Here is a 17,162-nt window from a genome sequence, read left to right as displayed (position 1 = left end):
AAACAGACACAATTCAGAAATTCTCACCTTTGGAACATCTTTGTACATGAGTACTTTTGACATGTCCTTTTGACATTTTAATTCCAGAATCTTCAGGTATTTGCTCTCCTTTTGACTCACTATTGCTCATCATAATTATACATAAAGTTCAAATGGAAGGATGAATGTTAACTGAACAGAAGGTGATTTCCTTTGCATGCACAGTATCTGAGTGAGCTTTGGGAATTTGAGCAATCTTGGACCTAAAGTTCCAACCAGTAACCTTACTAAGCCATGATTACTCATTACTCATTTCTTTCTCTCTCTCTCTCTCTTTTTCATTGAGGTAGCATTGCTTTACATCATTGCTTGTGTATTAGACATATAGGACCTCCCTTCTTAGGTGTTGTTACCACAACACACCCGCCATCACACCAAGACATCCATAGTTCACCGCCATCATCCATTGCACGCCTTCCCCATGTTCCCCTGGCCTTTCCCCCTCCCAATATGGATGTGTCAGTTGTATAGTCAGCTTTCTGGGGTTAGCTCTTAGTTTGGCTTTACCTGATCCCTTGTTGGATTTCTCTATATGCCATATATATGTGACACTGTCCAGTATTTGTCTTTCTCTTTCCTACTTATTTCATTTAGCATTACCCTCTCCAGCTTCATTGATCAGTTTCTATAGGAAAGAAGTTTGTCTCAATGACAATCTCTTTTGCTTCATGAGATCTCAATGGAGCTGTCTCTGAAGTCAGACCTGAATTCTAGTCTCGTCCTGCTCTTAATTAGCATCTTAACCTTGAGTAAATTGCTGAACCTCTTTAAATCTCAGTTTGTTCCTCTATAAAATGAGTTTGAGGGTAACAACACCTATCTCATGGGGTTCCTGTGAATGCCACATGACAAAGTCATGTTCACTAGAAGGCACAGAGTAAGACCTAACTAGGTGTTGGCTAATTTTATGAATTTTTTTAGATTTATTTTATTTATTTATGCATACAAGAACTGGGGTATAGGCTAGAGATGCAGGGAAGGTGGTGAGAGGATGCACCAGAGACAGAGTGAGGAGCAGAACAGGTGGATCTACTGAGACACACTGCTGAGGGGTGCGGCAGGCGAGACAGGAGAGGTCTGCTGCACCATGTGGGTAGCTCTCTGGCCGGGGATCCTCATGCCGAAGTGAAAAGTGGCTGGTGATAGCTTGATAGTGCTGAGACTTTAACCCCTGCACCACCAGATAGGCCCTAGTGCTATGATATTTTTGTCAGCTGGGGCAGGAAGTACAACTCCTATCAATCTGTTGGCCTGTGTCATTTTTCTTTTATTGATTTGACCCTCCTTTCTATCGAATTTATTGCTTTTAACAAAGTAGAAGAAATTGGATTTTGAGATCCTCTGGGCTACATGGAACATTTGATAAAAAAATATTTGCTAAATAAAGCAATTTAACTCCCTGAATGTATTATTTTAAAAATGTAAACCAGGGGCCTCCCCGGCGGTGCAGCAGGTTGACCATCACACTGTGAAGCTGTCTGCAGCCTCTGCAGTGTGGGTTCGATTCCTGGCCAGCCAGGGAGAAACCCACGTGGTGTGGCAGACCTCTCCTGCCTCGCCAGCTGCTCCCCTCAGCAGTGTATTCTGTCAGTCTGCCTGTTCTGTTCCCCGCTCTCTCTGGTGAATTCTCTCACCTTCCCGCACCTCTGACCTGTACCCCAGTGCTTGTATAAATAAATAAAATCTATAAAAAAAGAGTTCTCATTGTTGTTGTTGTTGTTGTTTTTTTTTTTTTTAAAGTAAACCAGGATCCAGCCAGTTCATAATTACTGTCAGCACTGGCATCTCCTGAGGTGGGCAGCAAGGATATTCCAAGTCTTAGGTATATATTACTGAAGAAATAATTCTATTAATGGAATACTTTCTGAATTTGAAACTGTGGCCACACCTACCCAGAAAATAAAGTGATGGGCTCAGGCAGTTGACCTTAGCTGATGCAAAGCACTATGGGAAAGAGCAAGGGTCCCTAAGTGAAGCATTAGCATCATTTGTGAGCTCTAGAAATGGGAGCCCATCCCTAAATCTAGAGTACTGGAGGGATGGAGTTGGCATACTTTTTTTGTAAAGGGCAAGATAAAATATTTAGGTTTTATAGGTCATTGGGCTCTCAAAATTGTGGTCTGAGGCAAACTTACATAATATGTAAACAAGTGAAGGTGGCAATATTCTAGTGAAAATTTACTGACAAAACCAGGTGGCCCTAGCTTGCTCATTAAAAATATGCTGAATCAATATTCAGAATTTTATTTCGTAACCGACTTTTAGGTAAGTCACTTTGTCTCTACGTATCTTTCAGTTCTTTTTTCTTTCTGGTTAGCCATTCTCTGAAATAAGAAATGTGACCATCTTGAGGAGTTTGGAGAAAAGGATGAGAGACTATGAGCCTGGGACCCAAGCTAAAGGGCCAGACATCTAGGAGGAGCAGCTGTACTTAGAAGATAGGGACTTGGAGGTGGGGGGTAGGCGGGTGCTTGGAGGGGACTAGAGAAATCGAACACACTCTGTTCCTGCCCACTATTACCAGAGACAATTTGGGCCCATTGTTTCAGATCTTCCAATTTTTCAAAAGAAGCTGAAACCTGATAAAATCAGATTTTTACATATTGGCCAACTTGCTTTAAAAACACAATGTGACCCTACAAAATCAGCCATACAAGGCTGAAATGTAGCTTGGGAGGTTGGTTGGTTGTGACCTTTGCTTTAAGTCCTTAGGTCTTTGTCACTGAAATACCGCTGGTTACCTTGAAATGAGATTGGGGGTTTTTCCAAAGCCAGTCTTAATATTTCAAGGGCTGATCAGATTTATATCTACTTCTTTGAAGTTGCTCCTCTATTTCAAAATTTTCTACCCCAAGGTGGTGCCACAAAGCGTTACCTAACCATATGTACTAGGTATGCCAAATATGAAATTCTATACATAGAATTTCATGAATTCTATACATAGAATTTCTATACATGAAATTCTATGTATAGAATTTCATTAGAATTTGAAGAGCCGAAATGAAAATGCCAGGCTTGGCAGCTTTTTCATTACAACGAAGATTTATGGACAACCAACCTAAAAAATTCAGAGCAATCAGTCCACATCAGGTTTGAAATTTTCCAGCTCTTCTGGAATATGCTAAATCCTCCCTTATCTCATCCCTATTCTTTGTGTTGGCAGATTTAGTTCTATGATTCAATAGAAAGCATTCTCTTTGCCTAATATTAAAAACTCATTTTGTTCTAACTCTAATAATTTGAGACTTTTTTTTTCTGAGTTGGATATAAACAGAAATTACCTTTTCATCACTTGAAAGTTTAATTCCCTAGTTTTAATGAACTTCTTAAAAATAAATTGGATAGATTAAATAAAACCTGTATTGTTTTTATTTGACAATCTCAAACTGCTGTATTGTGGAAATATTTGGGGCGCGAATTGTAATTTTAATGTCCCGTGGGCATTAATTTATTTGGGATTCATCTGTACCACAAGTCATCTGAAAATTCTTTTGTGGAACAAGACTCACAGGCTAGAAGTCTTTGAAGGCTTTTAAACCCAACCTCTTTTTTCTTTTTAGCAGCAATTCTCCCAGAAATAGTCTATTGTGCCTGACAAAATGTATATCCAATCCTGGACTTGAAAAGGTTCTGCTCCTATTTGTAACTCAGTAGCCCGGAGGCCCAAATTGGTATTGAACTTTCTAAAAAAGCACTCTTGGTTCTTTAATAAGAACTTATTGGTAATTAGCACCCTAGCCTGGGCCTACAGTTTGGGTTGTCAAAATAAAAATAAAAATCAAGTGGCATCTGTTGATCTGGAAAAAAACAAAACCCGTTATACGCATTTAGCTCTGCATTTTAGAAATTCTTAAGTTAATCCTGTTTTAGCATTGTGGAGAAAGGTGCAAAGGAATGAAATGATCCCATGAAATCCTTGTGTTCCATAAGGTGTCTTGAAGTTTGATTGGATATTAACTAAAAGATCATTTTGTTTCTCTTTTATAGCAGGAGATGCAATGTGTTCATTTTATAACATCTCTGCTGTTTGGAATAAATCACCAAGGACAGATGCTCATCACATTTCGGTTCAATAAAATTCTTTGCAGAGTCTGAACAGATACATGGCTAGTTGCTTTAGGTCTGTGTCCAGGCCATTATTTGTTTGGAAAATCAAATTCACAGTACAAAATAGAGTTATACTAAGGACATTGAAATTAATATTTTGTTTGCTGTCTTATGTGTTTGTTGCTGTTTTGATTTTTTTTTTTTGCCAGGGATGTGCATTTAGGTCCTTTTATTTATACATATCATTGACCCCCTCTTCATTGTTTCTTCTAAGACAGCAGTTAATCTGATTCCCTGCTGTTAAATCTTCTAGTAATGCCATTTTAAAGGTTTTCAGCAGAAAAATTTGCCTTGTCCTTGAAGAAGTACAAAAATCCCATGTTCAGTCTGTTTTTGTGCATGTGGCAACAAATGAGTTTTCAACAGGCAAAACCGAGATGCTTATTTAAAAGTGCTACAAAACTGTTGGTGAGTTTTGGATATCTTTCATGTGCTGTATGGCACTTCTCTTGAGTTTAGAAAAAAAAATCAGGAAGACATAATCTCCTGTCTTGCCAATATTCATTTATTTATTTTTTTTTAGAGGAGGAGAGATTTGAGCTTAAAAAGTTGTGAGTGTACATCTTCAGTTGATATTTCCTTGAAGGAGTTTCATATGGTTTTAAATTATTTATCCAAGAGGGTATGTAAAAAAAAAAAAAAAGAGTGGAGGCTTTCCATCATGTTGTGCAAGGTAAAAATGTGCATTTTACAAACACTCATACATGCATGTTCCTACAGTCGCAAGAGTATCCACAGAAAATATTAAGCACATGTGTGTGTGTGTGTGTGTGAGTGTGTGTGTGTGTGTGTGTGTGTGTGTGTGTGTAAGTGAAAGAGAGAGAGAAAGAGAAAGAGTAAAGTTGCTGCTGGAATGTTGAATAAATAAATCAACCCAAGGCTACAATGGTGTGGGGTGATAACCATTACTCAAAGGGCAAGAGAAAAAGCTTACTAACCTGTCTTGGTGGTTTGCCTTGAAAATGAATCCTCGAATCCAGGGTGGATGATGACCATTTGGTGGGGCTAATGCTCTGACACCCTCTGACGGGACCAGAAAGTGGAAGTCAGGCCCGGGGCTCACACCAGCGCCAGTGAAATTTGTTTGCTGTTTATTTATTAACATCCACGTCTGTGTTGGATTTACTTCCCAGCTTCCTCTCTTTCAAGAATGCGTTTTTCACCCTGGAATTAGAAGAATATTTTTATTGGCAGATGCCGATGCTTTGAGGAAAGGACTCTGGCTCTTAGGCCATTTTAGGATTAGCTCTTCCCTCTCTAGCCTCCCCTCCCCCCGACTTATCTTCCCCCACCAACCTGGAATTAGGGTTCTGAACTACAGAGAGAAACCTTTCCCATGAGTGTGCAAATCCTGAAGTTTACAGTGACTAGATAATAAGTAATAAAAATTAGGCCCTTTCTTTATTTAAAGATCGCCTTCATGTTGAACTGGCTTTTTACTGCCATTAAATATTTGCTTTCTGGGAGCATTCGTATATATTTTCTTAGCTCTTAACTACCACATTTCTGCTCGGTTTTGTATCTGCTAGCCCCAGCATTTACAACCTACGAAAACCTCATAAATCTACTTCATTTTTCTAATAAGACATGAAAGTCCTTAATTGGCCTTAATGAAATGCACTTAAAGGGCAATAAACGTGTTTAAGCCCCTCTTTCAGGGTGAGCATCAGTACTCTCACTCTACTCTGTTTTAGCCTTTCTGGTAATTAATCATTTATTCATATGTGACGAATCAGTAACAAGATCAAGCAACTACGGCACAATTGCATGATAATAAGCTGCTCATATATGTGTCAAGATTTAGCAATCCTTTTTAAAGCCTAATTTAAAGTCATTTTACAACTAACCAGACTGCTTCTCCGAAGCATTTTTTCCCCCAGTATCTTTTCTACATATTTTCATTTGGATGCCATCTTTTTATTTTGTTTATAGAGCCCAGTCTGCCTTAAATCCACTTATGGCACCAGCGTGAATTTCAGCAATGCAAACATTTACCATTGTTTTTCAGTGACTCCGAGTTCTCTCTTTGATCCAGAGGAGGAGGTGGAGGAGAGGCAAAAGAAAAAGGCCTGCATTTATAAATAGCAGACCCAAGAGCCCCTGCCATTTTTAGTACATATTTAAACCTTAAATCTGCAGTGATTGATGGAGATGTGTTAATCATTCGCCTGCACCTTGGCACTCTGAGAATTCCAGCCATTTCCCATACCAGAGATGCCAGTGGAGGGATTCCTTGCCCTGCAGAAGAAGTCTCTCTCTCTCCCCCCACCCTCCTTTTATTGAGATATAAGTGACAAGTCCCTCACCACAAGAGAAATTCATATTTCTAATCCCTGCTGACAGAATATCTGAATGCCTGTTGGTGTGTATATAAACTGGGGATTGGGTTTTCCTGCCTGGGTAGAGCAGTGGTTAGTCCAGATGAGGAAACACACCTAAGAAAAAGATTTGGACCTATATGGTTTTAGTCAACAGGGTTGCTTTGTTCTTATGGACAAATCTTCTTTTTTAAAAAGAATTATTTTTTTATGCATATTAGAGCTGGGGTGTAAGGCAGAGGTGTGGGGGGTGCGTGTGTGAGAGGATTCACCAGAGGCAGAGTGGGGAGCAGAACAGGCTGATCGACTGAAATACACTACTGAGGGGAGCAGCGGGTGAGATAGGAGAGGTCTGCTGTGCCATGGCTGGGGATTGACCTCGTGCTGCAGTGGCTGCTGGTAGCTTCATAGTGCTGAGACTTAACCACTTGTACCATCAGTGAGGCCATATCTTGAGTCGATGATCAACCAGTTGGCATTGGCAGTGGTCTGGATAATCGGGGCTCCTTTGTTCAGGCCAAGGAAACCAAAGTAATTAAAGGAAGAGTTAAAGGTCCTTCTCTGGCATATATTAACATATGTAGATCACCTGGTGTTAATCATCCAGACATCTTTTATATTTGCCTATAAAGTTAGGTGACAAGAACAGGTACTTTTTTAAGAGACTGACAGACTCAGTAGAGATGGCACCTGTCAGTAAAAATTTGCCATTTGAAATAGTTTGCTAGCTGAAGTTTTACTTTCTTCAGTTAAACATGATAGAATTAGAATGAAACAAATACATGAGTCTCTCCCTAAGGTGCACTTAAACCTCATGAATACACATATAAGATTAAAAAAAAAAAGTGAGTCTAAATTGGTGACAAAGCTGAGTAGCACAATTTTTGAAAATATATGTCATTTTATTACTGTCCAGTACAAAAAGTAGTTACTTAGGTATAACCAGATAGGGGGAATTCTAGCCAGATTTACTCTTATGTCTGGAAAATGACCACATATCATAACAAATTATTTGTCTGTTGGTAGGGAATGTTCCTGAAGCATTTGAAAATTGTTCTCTTACATACCTTAAAAATCACTCTACAATTCAACTCTAGGTAGGCTCCTCTAATGAAATTTTATCGCTTATGTGTGTAGCTTATGAAACTTAGTGGACTTAAATCTATTATCTGTCAATTTTCTTTGACTTTGCAACACTTCTTTTTTTAAATTTTAGGTCCTAAAAAAGTAAATTTTGTTCTGACTTTCTTGCAATTGAATATTCCTGAATAGATGGCACAAAGTTAATAAGATTTAATCAAGGCACATTCATACCGAATGGCTCCCCCTGGAGTTGTGCAGTGCACATTTCATGCATCTGTACACTTTAGTTCTGGTTTTGCATGTTGTCTACATACACCTTGTCTTGATAAAGATACATCTCTGGTTTTGGTTGAAACATGATATTTCCCTCATCTTCAGATGACATGTCCTGCTTTACCCTGTACATCTAAAGGAGATCCTTGAATGTAGCAAAAATGTTTTCATGTGTTAAATTTTATATTTATTGTTCTAATATTTTCTGAAATTCCTCCTATGTACTACAGCCTATTTATCTAGCTCTAAATTACTCTCTGGGTCAAATGTGAACTGAATTTTCATTCTATTTTGCCCTTCACTTCATTTTGTAACAAAATCGTGTTATTTTCCTTCAATTTATGACAAAGTTCCTTAGGCCAAATAATTTTTACCAAAGGAAAAAAAAAAAAAAAAACCACCAAAAAACGGTAAGTCTTCAGTTAAAAAACAAAGCCTTCTTACCCAAACTCCACTAATGAGCTGATTTAAATAATTTTAGGGAGAAAAGACAACTTTTGAACTCTTTACTGGGCTTGATATTTTAAGATTTTAATATGGAGTGCTATATAGCCTTAGTCCTCTGACTAATTTTGCAGAAATAATCACAACATGTAAAAATAATCACAATGTGTAAAAATAATTGCAATAAGGTGACAATTTAGCAGTAAAAGGAAAATTCCAGACCCAGTTTAATCAGTTAAAGTGTCTCTCTGGTTCTTCTGATTTGTTGTTCATTTATGCCGGGCAGCTGGACAATAGAATTTTGCACGGGCCACAAACAATGAAATAAAACAGCAAGATGTACTGTATTTTACTGAAACATACAATAAAGGGCAGCAGGGGACTAGTGAAAGCCCAATATTCAAAGACTGTAATTTTTTATCACTACTTTATTTCCTGAACCAAAATGTTTTTTGGATATAAATACTGGTCAAAAACAAAACTGCACCGTGTTTGCTATCATTGAGGCAATACCTAAACCTACTTTTTATTAGAATTAAATGAATATCATGCAAGTAGTTTTAATGTTTTATTATTATTTATGTTCTATGCTCTGCATAAATAGAATTGTTCCTTGCCCCCCCCCTTTTTTTTACTACTAATAAAAAGTAATAGGTGTAATAATTCTGAGACTGTTTGCATTTCAGGGTGTTTTCTGTTTGGTCCTGGTGGCTTATGAAAGGAAAAAAACCCCAGACCAGAGGGTAAAGAAGTTTAATAACAAATATAGGAAACTTCAATAGAATTAAACGTTTAGGCAAGAATGACCAAAACAAGGATGAATAATGAAGATTTAAAAAATGTTAAGTACAAAGTCAATGCAACGAATATTCTGTGAGCAGAGACATATCTGAACTTTTTTCCAACATTGTTCATGTATGTCTGGAAATTGCATCATATATATATTTATTAATAAATATCTTTCCTTAATTACTTGTTGATTTCTCAGAACACTTTGTGATAGGCAGGAAGGCAGTATTTAACCACAAGGCCATGTTTTCTAAAACAAGACTTTTAAAGATGTAGATGTGACAGGAGATATTTAAATGAAAGTCAGAAAATTGAAATCATTTCCTTGTGAAAGTAATAGGTTTGCAATATTCTCAATGAAATTCTGCAAGAATTTGCACTTGGAAATCCAGAAACCTGTTCTAGTGGTGACCATGTGCTCTCAGAGGGCAGATCTAGTGCTTTCTACTATTAATGCTTTTATACCTCAAAAGCTGCCACTGCCTTCAGCAGCCCAACCAGCTGCAGGTGGCTCTGGTGTCTTCTCTCCCAAGTAAAACAAAAGACCCTTTTTTTCCCCTTCTAGAAAATGTTTTTACAGTTTAGGCACACGACTGTACAGAGGAAGACTATACCACTATTCAAAGGGATGTCCCAGAAAGATTCTATAGTGAAATGGGAAAAATAGAGGACACAAAATTACAACTCCATTGAGATCTCGGAGGGAGAAAATGTTTTGCAAAAAGTCTAAAAATCAACGAAAATGTTAACAAAAAATTGCTTCTAGTGGCAGGGTTATGGGGGACTTTTGCATTTCTATGTATATTTCTCTAATTTTCAGATTTACTATAGCATGCATACACTATCTTTATAGACTTAAGTTAATGTAAACTCTAAGAAAATAAAAATTTATAAAAATCAGGCTTTAGGAGGGCCTCCCTGGTGGCGCATCGGTTGAGCGCTGGGTTGCAAAGCTGCCCGCAGCCTCGGCAGCGCCAGTTTGATCCCCGGCCGCCGGGCGAGGGTCCCACATGGCGCGCAGACCTCTCCTGCCGCCCGCTGCTCCCCTCAGCAGTATACTTGGTCAGTCTGCCTGTTCTGTGTCCTGCTCTGGCTCTGGTGAATTCTCTCACCCTCCCGCGCTTCTGACTGTACCCAGTGCTTGTATAAATAAATAAATAAATAAATCTTTAAAAAAAAAAAAAAAAAGCAGGCTTTAGGAAACATTTTGAATGGATTATACTAGAGTAAGTTTTACAACCATGGTCAGCATGGTTTATGAGAAAGCTAGAGTCATTCCTCTCCCTCCATTTTATAGATGCAGATACTAAAGTTTAGGGAAGACAAGGCGATTGCTCAAAGTGACATAGCTAGAAGTTAGAGTGAATGCATATGTTCCTGTGCCCACGTTTCCAACCATACTGTGTTGCCTTTCTGAGTCATCGGGCACTCCATGTATAAATAAAAATTGGAAGGCATCACTGATTCCTCTTTGTTAAAAGAGGCACTTGTGCGGCTTCTTACCCTACCATGTTGGAACACAACATCTCTCTCTTTACTTTTGGTGATTTTTGCCTTTCTGTCTAAATCAAGAGCTATATTTTTGTTCAAACTAAAAGAGAAGGGTGTCCCCAAATTGAGATTCCAGCTTATGAGTTTCCTTCATTTTTTCTGAGCTCAACTTTTGGGGTGACTTTGGCAGGTTCCTGAGAACAGAGATTCCCCCAAGCTCTTGTGCTAACTTTCAGGGGGGTACATTTACTTGCAAATATATCCCTCTCTATCTCACAATAAATGTTAAGCCAAAGTATTTCTAATTCAGAACAGGCTCATCATTCTTTCTGTAAAACTTTACAAGTATCAAACCTACTACCTGTAGGAACAGGCCTCTTTTTACTAGGTCACTTATCATCTGTGTCTTTATTAAGTGGAATTGTTTTTTCTGGAGGGGGTGTTGCTAGCCCTTGCAGCTAGGAGTTCTAGTCTAAATATGCTGGCATGTAAATTTTCTGAGATTTTCACTTCACTTTAGGAAAAAGCAGTTTCTTTTTTGGTGTCCTAGGTCGTTCGAATTAAGCTCAGAAGGTAACTCTGCAATTGGTTCCATCCTGTTAATAATTTCATAGGAGGGTTTGAATGCTATGCTTCTAACAGTTGCCACCACACTGCATTTGCAATCCTCAGTGAAAATGCAGAGTGATTTAATGTACTGATGATGCAGATAACCCAGATATTGAAGATAAGGTTTTCTGGGGCTAAGCTCATCTAGGGACAGAGAGCATGTGCCATTGGTCATCATTTGTCCTGGAAGCCTGAATACACTTTAATGTTACTTAAAAAAATAGTGCTCATGTGGTATATAGAGAAAACCAGCAAGCAGATGAATGAAATAAAACAAAACTAAATTTTTGAACTGTAAGATCAATTAGTGGTTACCAGAAGGGAAAGGATGTGGGGGCGGTGTGTGTAAATCATGAAAAAAAGGGACAATGGTATGGTGCAGGGTAGCTGTGACCTTAATATGATATATACACACGTTGAATCTCTCGATGAATACCTGAACTTACATAATGTTATAAGGTAGAATTACTTTCATGAAATAAAATGTTACTTTTGTTATGCAGAATTTAGACACATTTGATGCTTTTAAAACATGCCCTCCAATATTTTACCACTTCTCCCATTGAGCCCCACTGAAATCCCACTGAGAGGAGGTTCTGTGTCCCTTCCCCTTGAATCTGGGAGGGCTTGGGGGCACCTCCACCCATGGTGGACTGTCAGGGCTTCTACTTGGTTCTCACACATTACTCCTTCCAGACACTCTCTGGACAGTCCTTGGAATCCAGTGGTCAAACTCTGAGAAGCCCAAGCCCATGGAGAGTCCACGTGTAGCTGCTCCAGCTTTCCAGTCCTTCCAATTCAGGTGCAGACATGTCAGAGAAGAAACCTGATGATCCCAGCCCGCAGGAGTTCACATCTGCTCAGCTGGGGCCCTGGGCGTGCTGCCCAAATCCCCACCCACAGAATCAGCAAGTGTAACTCACTGTTACCAACAAGGAGAACTAGAACAACAGGCTTTCAAAATTTCTCTCCCATTCTTAGTTGTTCAAGCGTCCTACTTGCTCTTATCTTATTTTTGATGAACTGTGATGCCCCAAGGAATGTCAAGGCACAGCAATAAAAAGATAAAGATGACTAAGGGATTCCTGGGGCGGGGTGGCAGCTGAGAAAGAGCATGTGACGGAACCATAGATGCTGGTGCATAGCTCCTGGGGTTTGCCAAAAACAATTACAAACGTGGACTTTACAAAGAACGTGCAGATGCATTTCGTGCCATCAATTGTTGCCACAACGTCACTTTTACTATGAGTAACCTCCTTATTGTTATCATCACCATCCTTACTTTATAGATGAAGAAACCAGAGTTCAGAGAGGGATCGTGAACTGTGCAAAGACTACACTGTTGTTTGGGGGTGGGCAGGAGAAAAGGGCCAGAACTCATGTCCCCCAGCCTCCCATCTCCTTGCTCGTCCTGGCACCAGTTGCTGTACAAGAAGGGAACTGCTGCCCCTTGTGGCAGGTGGCCTTGCTTCATCATCCTGAGCTCTAACCTTTGGAGGAAGCCAGAAGTGCCCCTCCACTGAGCCGGGCCCCCAACAGCAGCCCTCCAGGGCTTACAGGTGCTCATGGATAGAGGAGCCAAAGAGAGGTTCGGCTGAGCTTTTCATTTCTCTGGGTGAGCATGCAAAGACTTCCGAAGATTCTCAGTGCAAACCTCAGTCTACTGTGCTCTCTTTCCCAAGTTTGATTTTTAAAGATAATTGCTTCCATTTCTCTGCTAGCCATGTTCAACTTCCCTCTGGTCTCTTGAACATATGGGATATAGTTGTACTATGTGTTTTGATGCCCTTATCTCTTAATTCTATCATCTGTATCATTCTGGGTCAGTTTCAACTGACCCAGATGGGATGCATTTTCTGCTTCTTTGTATGCCTGGTAATTTTTAATTTGATGCCCGCCGTTGTGAATAGTATCTTACTGGGTACTGGATATTTTCGTTTTTCTGAGCTTTGTTCTGAGACTTGGATACGTTACTTCTGAATCTGACTTTCAAGTTTTCTTAGATGGGATCAGATGTGTTTCATGGAAAGTTGATATTTTCCTTCTACTGGGCACTCTTCCCTCTAACCTCTTGACACACACGTACTGGTTAGTCCTCAACCGAATACTTGAGAGGGACCCTCGAAAGGTCTGGAATTCTCTCTCTGTGCAGAACTGTCATCTCAGGTTGTCCGCCTGAGAACTGTAGCTGTTCTGACTTCCCAGACTCTCAGCTCTGTCTCCTTAACTCAGGACAACCCCGGGGCCCTGCCTGGAGTTTTCTCCACCTGTGCCATGGCCTAGAAACCATGGCCCACATGACCCCCTGGGAAGATTATAGAGCTCACTTCATTTCCTCCCTGTCTTTCAGGGCCCATTGTCATTTGTTGTCTGGTGCCCGATGTCTCCACGACTGTGCTTTATGTAATTTTTTCCCTGAGTTTTACTTATTTTAGGTAGGAGGATGATGCTCAGCCCTGTGTGTCTAAGAGATTCATGAGGTAACAACACCTCATTGATGGCTGAAATTGGATCATCATTTAGATACCTTGTCTTATTCATCCATTTTCTTTCTTTCTGGAACTCTTCTTTCAGTATTATTGAATGGGATCCATTTGTAGATCCTTGAAGTACTTCAGTCACCAAAAAATCCTCTTGGATATTATTTGAGGCTAATTCGCCCACTTTGTGAAGCTGAGATTACAGTTTGAGTGCATTGGTACACTTTATGGCTGAAATTCAGATGCTAATTCATCCATCAATAGGCAAAAACATTCATTTTTCTTTATTTATACTTCAATTTTGATATTTGGATGCTTTTTTTCTGGTGCCTTATGCTCCTTATTACATGGATGCTTTGTGCCTATTGCTTATTAAGTTATACTGCTGCCTGGCTTTAATACCTTGTACTGGCGGCAAGACCTGCACATTAGAAATCTCCTTTATCCCTTGCATTAAAATCAGTCATACATCCACTGTATTTCCTAGGAATCCTCTTTGTACTTCTCTCATCTAGTTATTTTCATTACAGAAATAGAGGTTCACTGTAAGGTGACATGCTTGGGGGAATCCAGAGAAGGAACAACTGACTCTTCTGGATTTGGAAGTCGCCCAAGGTAGCTCTTTAGTAGGAACTCCTGGGTCTATTGAGGGGCCCACCATTGATGTGACCCATCCTTCCCATGTATCCACTGGTCTGAGGTTGGATTCCCCAGGAAACATACTCTGGGATCGATATTTGGACACAGAAAATACGGGGGAGGGTGGAATGGGATCAATTCCTGAGAGACAGGAAGGAATAGATTCCTGGACAGAGGTAAAAATTGGGGTACAAGGCAGTAGCTTGAGATCTCAGTGCACCCCACAGGGAGCCCTGGAGCTTATGGCCACACAGAGTTGCTCCAAACTGAAGGAAGAGGGGCTGGTCTAGACTTTGCTTTCCCCTTCCCACATTTCCTTAGGTGCAGGTCACCCTAGGAAGGAGACATGATGATGGGTGAGGCTGTTGAGGGTGATTCCCAGAGAAAGACTCATTTGAGGGCCACCAGCCTCCAGCACCCCAGAAACCAGAGGAAGGAATTCTTGGAACAAGAAGTCACTTATTGACTCCTCGGTAGTGGTTTCAACTATCCATCAGCTCTGGAAAAATCACTCATGATTTTTTTTTTCAATTAATATTTTTGAAATGCCTACCATGTGTTTTAAGATCTGAGGGAAAAGAGGAGTAATGGCATTCAAACAAAACTCCAGTCTTTATCAAACCGTCACTCTTAGTGATGATAAAAGTACAGGTTTTCATAAGCAGTGAGAAGTAATATAATGTAAAATAATACAAATGATTCTCCAACTTCATGTGATAACAAGTCATCTGGGAATCTGGTTAAAATGCAGACTATGATTCAGTAGGTCTGGGGTGGGACGAAGATGCTGCATTTCTGATAACTCCCAGCTAACATTGTTGCTTCTGGCCCATGGACCACACTTTGAGTAGAGAAGTTACAACAGGGTAGACTAGGAAGGTCAGGTGGTGGGAGAGTGGTCTTGGAAAGGTTAAGACCCCAGGAAAGAGAAATTACTTCATCTATGTCTTCATTTTCTCAACTGTAAGATGTGACTAATACAAGACAGTCTGGCACATAGTAGGCACTCAATAAATATTGGCTGCTATTGTGGTTGACTTTGGCTCATCTCAACCCATCAAGGTTGTTCTGCCACCACCTACCTCACAATCATTAATTGCTATTCCCACTGACTGCTGCCATACATTTTTTTTTTAATTTTCCCAAAATAAGAATGAGTGACTCACCTCTGCATGAGCCAACTGCTTTGGGTCCCGCCATCTCATAAGGCTGCTGACTGGCCTCCTGATTGGTATTCTTGGCTATGTTCTCTTCATTGGTTTGTCAGCTAAAATTGGAGCACAGTATGGTCATACAGTATAAAGAAAGCTATGTAAGGTGGTTCCCTTAGCAAAGGCTCTAGGCAGGCTCTAAGGCTAATGCTTAACATGTGTGCCATATTAGGTCCGGCCCCGTTTTACTAGGGCCAGCTCTTTGTTTATTCATTTATTCTAATGGATAAAGAGCTCCTTGAGTATAGGCACCAGTTTTTCCTGACACCTTATACTGTGTTGGACGTACAGTAGGAACTTAGTATTATTATGGAGGTTAACTAACAATACTAAGGAGGTACTATGTGGCCAACATGCTCTGGAGAAGGTTTGGAGGAACAGGCTGACAGACAAGGAAGGAATTTGAAAGACAAGGAGGAGTTCAGAGGATGGAGAGAATAATTTAAAGAGGGTCACTTGGATAAACAAAGTTTAATGGGTGAAAAGATCGATCTTTTAGGGAAAATACATACCATGTCTTGGTTTGTTCAAAGATTAAAGTAAATTTGGGTAGTCTTTTCCCTGGTTGCAAATATTATTTGGTATTTTCTTTGGTCTTTCCATGTAAGAGCTGGGTAGCTTACACTTGTGTGCATACATGCATACATACAAACACGCAACCTGTAACAAAGAGAAAACATCCCATTAAAATGTCTTCCATGCGTGCATTTACTTCACTAGCTACAGAGGAATTAATACCCCAACAAAGAGTAATTCAAACATGAAGAGGCAGCTTGCACAGAGGGTGTTTTTTTTTTTTGCTGGGATTCACAGATCTTATTTTAAGGTTGAAGCCCCAGGTGTCCTTCCTGTTCTTTTTAACTGACGCTTGTGGTTGTGCAAGGACTACGGCTGGCCCTGGTGAACTGCCAGCCAAGCTCAAACAAACAGCCACTTGTGGCTGTGGACTTCCTCTTGGCTCTGCCTGGAGGCAGCAGTTAGTGTTGGGGAAGGTGGGCTGGAGGCTGAGGTCAGACTTTGAGTGGTGCTAATTCTGACTCTAGTCTCCTCATTTTCATCACTGTGGTGATATTGTAAGCAACTCCCTTGGACAGTAATTTCATCCAAGGAGAATTTTGGAGGGAACAATGCATTCAACAGGGCCATCTCTAGTTTTTCAATGAATGTGACTTCTGATTGTTGGGGAAGCCATTATTTTGGTCTTTGGGATACAGTTGAAGTTTGCTTCTCTTCTATTAAGAAAAACTCTGCTTAAATGGATGAAGCAAATGAGAATTAGGGGGTATGTTTAACCCATTCAAGATCACTCTACACCTGAAAGACATTCTAACTAATCTCCCACTGCCACTTTTATCCTCGAATCTTTACTGTACACCACAGCAAGATTAATTAGTATATTTTCATCATGTCATCACTAAAGTCTCTGTGATTCCTTTTGCCTCTAGCATGAAGTCTCTCCACCCTTTGCTCAAGTTTAATTTTGCCCTCCTCAATCTGTCCCCATTTTTTCCATCCTTGCATACTATTTTCCATACATAAATTCTTAAATCTAGCCAGATTGGTAAACTCACTGTCCCTCTATCCCACATTTCCTATCTCTAGGTCTTTGCTTATATATTTCCCTACTGGCCATACTTACTTATTTCCTCTCTGAAGTCACTGGTGTTTCAAATTTGGCT

General features: G+C 39.9%; 1 long non-coding RNA gene across 1 annotated transcript in view; it reads right to left on the bottom strand.

Moving 5' to 3' along the window:
- LOC119256640 (uncharacterized) overlaps nt 1–17,160 on the bottom strand; it is a 34,690-nt gene extending 17,530 nt beyond the window's left edge. Inside the window, exons 1-4 of the long non-coding RNA XR_005127849.2 lie at nt 17,123–17,160; nt 15,996–16,143; nt 15,439–15,539; nt 5,085–5,310 (exon numbers count right to left, since the gene is read on the bottom strand). This is a non-coding gene — a long non-coding RNA (uncharacterized LOC119256640). The remainder of the gene's footprint in view (nt 1–5,084; nt 5,311–15,438; nt 15,540–15,995; nt 16,144–17,122) is intronic.
- Between the last annotated feature and the right edge of the window lie 2 nt (nt 17,161–17,162).

This window comes from Talpa occidentalis, unplaced genomic scaffold (assembly GCF_014898055.3).
Source record: "Talpa occidentalis isolate TD23 unplaced genomic scaffold, MPIMG_talOcc4v2.1 talOcc4.353, whole genome shotgun sequence".
Taxonomy (NCBI): domain Eukaryota; kingdom Metazoa; phylum Chordata; class Mammalia; order Eulipotyphla; family Talpidae; genus Talpa; species Talpa occidentalis.
Note: the sequence above shows the minus strand (reverse complement) of the source record. Positions and strands in the feature narration are given on the sequence as shown.